The sequence below is a fragment of the Schistocerca piceifrons genome, chromosome 5 (assembly GCF_021461385.2).
Source record: "Schistocerca piceifrons isolate TAMUIC-IGC-003096 chromosome 5, iqSchPice1.1, whole genome shotgun sequence".
Classification (NCBI taxonomy): Eukaryota; Metazoa; Arthropoda; class Insecta; order Orthoptera; family Acrididae; genus Schistocerca; species Schistocerca piceifrons.
Genome location: NC_060142.1, coordinates 189,532,046 through 189,541,103, shown reverse-complemented (window position 1 = coordinate 189,541,103; position 9,058 = coordinate 189,532,046). Strand labels below are relative to the sequence as shown.

Sequence of the window (9,058 nt, the reverse complement as noted above, 5' to 3'; positions counted from 1 at the left end):
ATGTGGACACACAACACTACTAACATGGAACAAGAGTACACTAGGAGGCCAAGTGAACACTATGAACCAAGTGTTGCTATCACATTGTTTGGATGGCGCTGTCAGCAACATAGTGGGAAAAGAGAGAGAGAGAGAGAGAGAGAGAGAGAGAGAGAGAGAGAGAGAGAGAGAGAGGGGGGGGGGGATGCACCACAGCAGACAGAGGCTCTTTACTCATATCATAACAATCCCCCTATCCACATAGCAGATCTGGGTTCAATTACTGATGACAGAACGATTTAAATTTACATGACCATCAATGAAATGGTGTCAAACAAAAATATTTCCATCAAGCTGAGAGTCACAATTAATAGTGAAAACTGACCTGTGTGAAAGTATGACAACAGAAGCAAAAACATTATTGTAAACATGGGTCCACAAATGAGCTGTTTGCAAGGTAATTAGGAATGTGTGGTTATGAGGTGCTGCTGACTTAAGTATGAATTATTCCAGCTAGTACAAATGTACAAACATTTGAAATCTACACTTTTACTCAGTTTCCGTCAAATTGGGTTCAAACTTCACCCATGGACTACCTTACCTTGCACAACATTGGGGAGTGTGGTACAAACAAAATAGCACACAGGTAAATTTTGCCGCTGATATATATATCTAACATGGCAATATAGTCCAAGATGGATAGGTTGAACACAGTCTGCATCTTGGCCTTCAAGGTCTGCTGACCTCAATCCTCTGGATTTGTTCCATCTCGGATAACCTCTAAAATTAAGCGTGTAGAACTCCCAATGATGCTTCTGAAGATCTTGCACAGTGAATTGTCAATCTAGTGAAGATAAATGAGATAATGTGAGTGTGTTTGAAAGAATATGTAACTCGCTCTGGACACTGGGCCAGTATTGCCTTCAAATGTGAGGAAGACACATGCAACATCTCCTTTAACAGGCCTAAGAGTACAGTAAATTGTGACATGCTTAAATTTCCTCTTAAGACTGCCCTTGAAATTTGAGCCTAATTAGATGGGGACTTAATTGGAATGTTTACTTTATTGATTTGATACTGAAGTCAGTGGCAGCTCTTAACCACACATTTACATTTATATTCCTAAATGCTTGTTTCTGGACCCATGTTTATGTTAGTATACTATCAACCGTTTCAGTTCTTGCTACTAATTGCCATAAACCTTGAATTCAAATTTTGCACCTGGGTGCCACTAGTGCCCCAAGTGGCCACTTGTACAGCTTGAGCCTTGGACCAGCACTGCGTGAAGAGCCCAGACTAACACATAGTATCTGTGGATGGGCACTAACTTTTTCAATATTTACAGGAGCAACAGTCTCAATTATCAGCTGATCTGGTGTTATAACATTAACCAACACAGCCTTGCAAATGGCTAAAAGCAAGGGGGAAATACAGTCATTACACTTCCTGAGGACATGCAGCACTAGTGTATGGTTTAATGATGACGGCATCTTCATCAGTACAACAGTTCCCCATTTGGATCTTTGCTTGGAGACTACCCAAGGAGAAGTTGTCATCAAGAAAAACAAAACTGGCATTCTATGGGTTCAAGACTGGAATGTTAGATCTCTACTTTAGTAAGGCAGAGAATGTAAAGGTTGAAATTAGATGTAGTAGAAATTAGTGAAATGCAGTAATGTGAAGAACAGTACTTCTGACTGAATAAGTAAAAGATAAACAGAAAATATCAAACCTTGGTAACACAACATTAGGTCTAATAATGAATAAGAAAACAGGAATGCAGGGGAGCTGCTATGAACAGCATAGTGACTGGATTATCATAGCAAAGGTAAGACAAAATACTAACACCCACCACAGTAGTAAAAATTTATACTCCACCAGCTATACAGGTGATAAAGAGATTGAAAGAATGTCTTACGACATAAAATAAATTATTATTCAGATATCATATTTACTGAGATAGGATTATTATTCAGATATCATATTTATTGAGATGGGGGACTAGTATTTGATAGTAGGAACAGAAAGAGAGTGAGAATATGGACTGGAGGAAAGGACTAAAAACTACCTGGTAGAAGAAGAATGTGGACTGGGTAGAGGAATGATAGGAAGTTGCCTGGTAGAATGTAATCACAACTAACACTTGACTTAAAAATAATCAAAAAATGTTGTGCATCAGGGACAGATCTGGAGACCCTGCAAAGTTTCAGGTAGATTACACAATGGTAAAATCAAATAATGGAATAAGGACAATTATTGAAAGGATGGATTACTTCTCGCCACAAGCAGAAATGTTGAGTCAAGATAGGTGCAACAAAACGATTGTCTAGCAAGTAATGGTAACACAGAGATTCAGAAACCGCATTTTAAAATGCCCAATATTTCCAAAGACTAATGTGACCTTAGTTTATTGCTTAGAAACTGCATAAAAGTATAAAATTAAGGAGAAGAGATCTAAATAAACTGAAAGAACCAGAAGTTATTGAAAGATTCAAAGGGAGTGTTAGGCAACTGTGGTGTGCGTACTGTAAGACCTTCGGTACACACACCATCATGTTATTTGACTTATCGCTCTAACGAAGTAGGCGAGTGTCAGCAATATGTCTCGCGGTCTTATCGTGGCGTGTTTATCTTCTGCCGTTAGGTCAGATGATAGAAATGCCACTTGCACGCTTAGAGTAGCAGATTGACGGTGACCAACTTTAAACAGAACTTGATTAATTTTCACACACATTTATTAAAATAATAAAAAGCATAGACATTACGTTACTTGATTCTGGATGCTGTTTACAATTGACAATCTAAAGTTCCTTTGGTCTTGGTACGTTAATCTTATTCTCACATATATCTGATACTTGACAAAGTGTCTATTCATTTATCTTCATGGCTATGTACAGGAATATGGTAATCTTATTAGGCGCAGACTGAAACTTGACTATAGACTGGTACAGACTAATGCAGACTTGTACAGACTGGTGCAGATAAATGCAGACTGACTAATCAGAGGTCTGTACACTCGTTTTAATACCTCGCGCATTCATGTATCACTGCGCGAGTGTGATCCGCGAGGAGAAAAGGTTCTACTTTAGCAGCAATCTCATTGGCTGCGTTACATATTAATACGCGGATTGGCGGAAGCAGAATTTGGTCCGTCTCTAAGGCAGCTCCATCTCATAGTGTGGAGGCGGACGAGCGCTGCGCATGCGCTGTTGTGCTTAGCGGGGCGTGCTCTAGTGGGAAAGTTGTGTACGCACTGACTACGCGGAACTACGTACACAACAGCAACAACTGACTGAAATGGGAAAAGAATTACAACAGAAACTGAATGGGTAGCTTTGACCTATGAAATGGATGAAACAGCAGTGGATCACATAGGAAAAAATAAGGCCCATTAGCAATCCTTGGATAACACACGAGATATTGAATTTAAACAATGGAAAATTGGGACATTGCACTTGGATACTGTGCCCCCAGGGGTAGAATCTGTGCCATTGAAGACAGACACCTTCAGTCTACTACACAGTCAACCCTCCTACATAAGAGACATTAACCATTTCCTCTGCCAAGACTCCCTATACCACATGGCACCCTCCTCATCACTTGATGCCATTCCCTTTACACTATTGTCCCCAATGCCCATGACATTGCTGCGACTGAATGCTACCTTTTTCAATGACCAACAGACTCCAGATCTACACTCTCTTTTCTGGTCACCATGACCCATTGTATCCTCATCCACAACTACTCCTTTGAAGGCATCATCTACAAACAAATAACAAATCTGTGGTACAACCATGGGTGCCCACATGGCATTATCCTATGCCAATTTAGAGTTACCTAGAGGAATCCTTCCTAGCCTCCCTGAACACCAGACCCATCACTTCAGATTCACTGATGACGCCTTCATGATCTGGACCGAGTGTGAAGATACCCTATCCATATTCCTCTGGAACCTCAACACTTTCTCCCCCATTTGCTTCACCTGGTCCTCCTCAGCCCAATAAGCCACCTTCCTCAATGTCAATCTCCACATTAAGTACCCCCATTCACATCAGAGCTGCCAATGATGACTCCTTTTAAACAATTGTCACACATTCTATACCACTAAGTTTGTTCCACACCACCAAGCCATGTGTGATCCTTGCCTTCACAGTGATGAGCAGTCCCTCTCCAAATATGCTGAAGATCCCACTGAGGCCTTCACAGACCATAATTACCCTCTGCACCTTGTTCAGAAACACATATTCATGACCTGTCCCGCCAGTCACTTACTGTTCCTCACAAACCCACTGACTGGAGCAATGAATCAATTTCTCCACCAGGTTTCAACTACGTGGAATGAGAAATAGTGTCCCCAATAGTTTCCCCACCCAACCGCCAATGGTATTCCACCCACCACCCATCCTACACAATATTGTTGTCCACTGCTGCTCCTAACCACTTGCCCCATGGCTCACATCCCAGTAAAAGACCTATATGTGAGATGTGTTCCATACATCCTCCTACTGCCAGCTACTCCAGTCATGTTACAGGCATTTCCAGCACCATCAAAGGCAGGACAACCTGTGAAAGTAGCCATGTGGTCTACCATCTTAGCTGCAACCAATGTGTGACATTCTAAGTGGGAATACAACAGACACTGCTGTCTGTTAGCTTGACTGGCCACTGCCATACTGTGGCCATAGAGGCAAATGGACCACCCAATTGCTGAGCATGCTGCACAACTTGGTGGGCTTGACTTCAGAGACTGCTCCACAGCCTGTAATATCTGGATTCTTCCCATCAACACCAGCTTTTCTGAACTGTGCAGATGGAAACTCTCCCTGCAGCCTTTGCCTCTGTGGCCTTCTCTGCTTCCACTCATGCCTCACACATGCCTTCATATCCCCCGGCACAACTGCATAGTCTTACAGCCACCAATGCTGTGGCTAGCAGCCCACTATTCTGCCCCAACACATCATTAACAAAGGCAGTGATACGCCATCTTCCCCCACCCTATGTGTGTGTGTTTTCCTAAATCTGAAGGAGGACTGTGTCTGATAGTTTAGTCTGCATTTAAATCTATTTTAAATGTTTCTGTCTGCTGCTCAATGCTTCCTCTGTACTGTTGATAAGAAATTTAATTGACAAAAGGAGAAAATACAAATATGAAACAGACAAAAGAAAACACAGATGTAAAAAGAGGTGAATGAAATTGCAAATTAGAAAAGCAGGAAGGGTTAGAGGAGAAATGTAAAGACGTAGAATCATGGAAGACTGTGGGAAAAATAGATGATGCCTACAGGGAAACTGAAGTGCCCTTAGGGGAAAATAGAAACACCTGTATAAATATTAAGAGCAAGGGAAGAAGACGACGATGATGATAAGACAGAAAATATGATACTGCAAGAAGAGTTTGACAAAACCATTCCATCTAATATAAGATACATGTAACAGACAAATGTCTCCATACTTCTGAAATAATTTAATAATACCATTTCCAAATAAGGCAGGTGCTGACAGCTGTGAATGTGACGGAGCCATAGGTTTAATAAGTTATGGTTGCAAAACAATGATAAATTATTTACAGAAAAATGGAAAAATTGGTATAGGATAAACATGGGGAAAATCAGTATGGGTGCTGGAGAAATGTAAGATTATGCAAGGCAATACTGACTCTACCAATAAGACCTGTCTTAGAAGACATGCTGAAGAAAGGATAACCTACATCTATAGCATTTGTAGATTTCTGTGTCCTCCAGAGATACAAGACATGGCATGCATGGAAATGCCAGCCTCCAGAGAGAAGCCACATAGTTATGATCAGATGTCACAAAGGGTGAACACAATATGGATTATGTTATGTTTCAGTCTAATGTCACACAAGTAGTTCACAATTGGACATCCATCTGCCAAATGTGAATATAAGCAGACACACGGCTCCATTTAGTCAGTGTGCATCAACATAGCATCAGAACTTACCTGAGGTCGCCGCCAAGAAGAGCTGACTCGACATTACAAAATTCAATCTGTACATTGAGTAAGGTATGAAGGAAGCTACGGAAAATTGTGGATAGGAGATTAAAGTTCAAGGAGAACAAGTTAAAACTTTGAGGTTTGCTGATGGTATAGTAAGTCTGTCAGAGACAGCAAAGGTTGGCAGTCCAGTTCAATGTAATGAAATGTACCCAAATTATATCAGGTGAGGTTAGGGAATTAGATCAGGAGATAGGCCTAAAAGTATTAGATTAGTTAAGTTAACCGTCCAGCAAAATAATGGATGATGTCTGAAGTAGATACAATGTGAACTGCAGATTGGAAATAGCAAGAAAAGCATTTCTCAGAAAAGAGGAATTTTTAACATGAAATATTTAAGTTTTATGTGTAGCTCTGTACTAAAGTAAAACATGGATTATGAAAAGTTAAGATGAATATCTAAGCTTTTGAAATGTGATGCTACAGGAGAATGTCGAAGATTTGTTGGGTAGATTGGATAACTAATGTACTGAATCAAATTAGCAAAGAAGAAATTTATGCCACAAATTAACAAAAAGATGGCATCAGTTGACAGGACACGTGCTGAGGCATCAAAAAATCATAAATTTGGTAATGGGGGAAAGTTTGGGTTGTTGAAAACTGTAGAGAGCTCAGGGCTTGACTAGAGTGAGGAGATTCAAATGTATGTAGGTTGCAGAGTTTAAGAGGCTTGCACAGGAAAGAATATATTGGAGTCTTTAACCACAGTAACAAAAACACATTTTGAAACCCAAGTTAACAAGAACTGCATGGTTTTAACCTTCTGAAATACCTAATTCATTCAAAAATCGACAGTAAGAAAAAAGTATCTCGTAAATGAGTCTACAATCACATGGAGATCCAAAACACTCCTACATACTGGGGGACAACAAACACAGGTATGAACAGAAAAAACTATTGTAAACACTAGATTTCAGGACATCATGAAACAACAATTAACAACAAAATTCTAGCAACACTAAAAATTCAAAATCTGAAGACATAAAAAAGGCAATCTGAAAAGCACAAAAAAGAAAACACAAATCAAAAATAAAAGCTTACACAACACAAAATGGCTAGTTACAAAAAAGGAAATGAAAACACGAAAGGTTCTGTAACATAACAAAAATAAAATGAAAACAAACATAAAGAAACAGAAAACAATGGAGAGAAAAGGAAATGGCTGCATATGTGAAAAGGCATGACCTGAAATGAAGCTCATATCATCAAGTATAGGTTTTTGACACCCTTATAACAAACACATCTATGTTGACGCAATATTCCTCCTCAAACCATTTCTTGCCATATGGTTCATATCACTTTGACTGCCACCATCCCCAAAAACTAGTACAACAGGGCTTCTTCCTAATGCCAAATCCAGACATTCTTCTCTTAATGTATTTAGCATGTGCTTGATTTCAATTAGTCACGTGGCTTTAACAATAATCACTCACCATTGTTTACTTCATTTTTGTCCCATTTCCATCAGCTGTCATTTTATATTTATTTATTTCTTGTTCTGAAGGCCACTTTCATACTTCATTTCCTTGCCTTATTTTTTTCTTTATGTACTTTTCATTTTATTATCGGTCTGCTTTTCTTTTGTCAGCATCCCTCTCTACCACATCAGATTTTCAAATTTTGTCTGTTGTTGACATTTCTTTGTTGATTTCTGCCTTGTGCAACCTTGCTATATTTCCCTTGACTTATCACCCCAAATGAGTTCCCAAATGAACGTACTTTATTAGTGAACAAATGTATTATATTAGGAACAATTCCAGGATTTGGAATGCAAGCAATGCAAGTGTGAAATTTTGGTGGACTGGGAAAATAATCTCGCTGGTTACCGTATTTACTCGAATCTAAGCCGCACTTTTTTTCCGGTTTTTGTAATCCAAAAAACCGCCTGCGGCTTAGAATCGAGTGAAAAATGTTGGTGGGTGCCGCCACAACTAACTTCTGCCGTCGAATATATGTAGCGCCACACAGGCATGCTTTGTAGGCACAAAGATAAATACTGGCACCAAAATCTCTGCGTCAATAAATAAATTTTTTAAAAAAAGTGGAAGACGAGCCTTTCTCCTCCGCCCAGAGTTTCGACCACTGCATTTTGGTACATTATCCAACGAAGTAAATACAAATTCTGTATTGTTGATCTTCGAATGTAGCAGCATTTCAATGTACTACGAAAATCCAACAGGCAAGACTGTTTGGGATGTTTGTCAATATGGCCAACTCGACGTTCTGAATTTTTTTCCTACCTGTGAGAAGAGATGGTTGCTAATAGGAGCTTTTATGAATTGTGAATCACACGCAGTATTCTCTTCGCCATAAGATTAATACAAATATAAACATTTTGCCATGTATTGTTTCGTGTTTGCTACTATCTCATTTAAATCCTGTCTGCCTGATAAACTACAAAACTAGAGTGAGACAGCAGCAAACGCGGAAGAATATCCATATCATGTCATGTTTATATTTGTATTATTCTTATGCCTGATAGTGATAGTCAGAAATGAAGCGCGGCAACTGACTAGATTTTTAAATCTAAGATGACTCTAATTTCTGTGCAGAATGTAATGAACTAAAGAGGCACCTGCAAAGATTTTCAAACGGAGAAAACTTTTCGCTAAAATTTCGTTCAGAACATCATCTACACTCCTGGAAATTGAAATAAGAACACCGTGAATTCATTGTCCCAGGAAGGGGAAACTTTATTGACACATTCCTGGGGTCAGATACATCACATGATCACACTGACAGAACCACAGGCACATAGACACAGGCAACAGAGCATGCACAATGTCGGCACTAGTACAGTGTATATCCACCTTTCGCAGCAATGCAGGCTGCTATTCTCCCATGGAGACGATCGTAGAGATGCTGGATGTAGTCCTGTGGAACGGCTTGCCATGCCATTTCCACCTGGCGCCTCAGTTGGACCAGCGTTCGTGCTGGACGTGCAGACCGCGTGAGACGACGCTTCATCCAGTCCCAAACATGCTCAATGGGGGACAGATCCGGAGATCTTGCTGGCCAGGGTAGTTGACTTACACCTTCTAGAGCACGTTGGGTGGCACGGGAT

The 9,058-nt window shown here is 40.0% G+C and overlaps 1 protein-coding gene across 3 annotated transcripts in view; it reads right to left on the bottom strand.

Annotated features, from left to right (window-relative positions):
- The window catches only part of LOC124797831 (focadhesin), a 316,015-nt gene that overhangs the window by 1,072 nt on the left and 305,885 nt on the right, over positions 1-9,058 (bottom strand). The gene's annotated exons all lie outside the window — the stretch shown is intronic.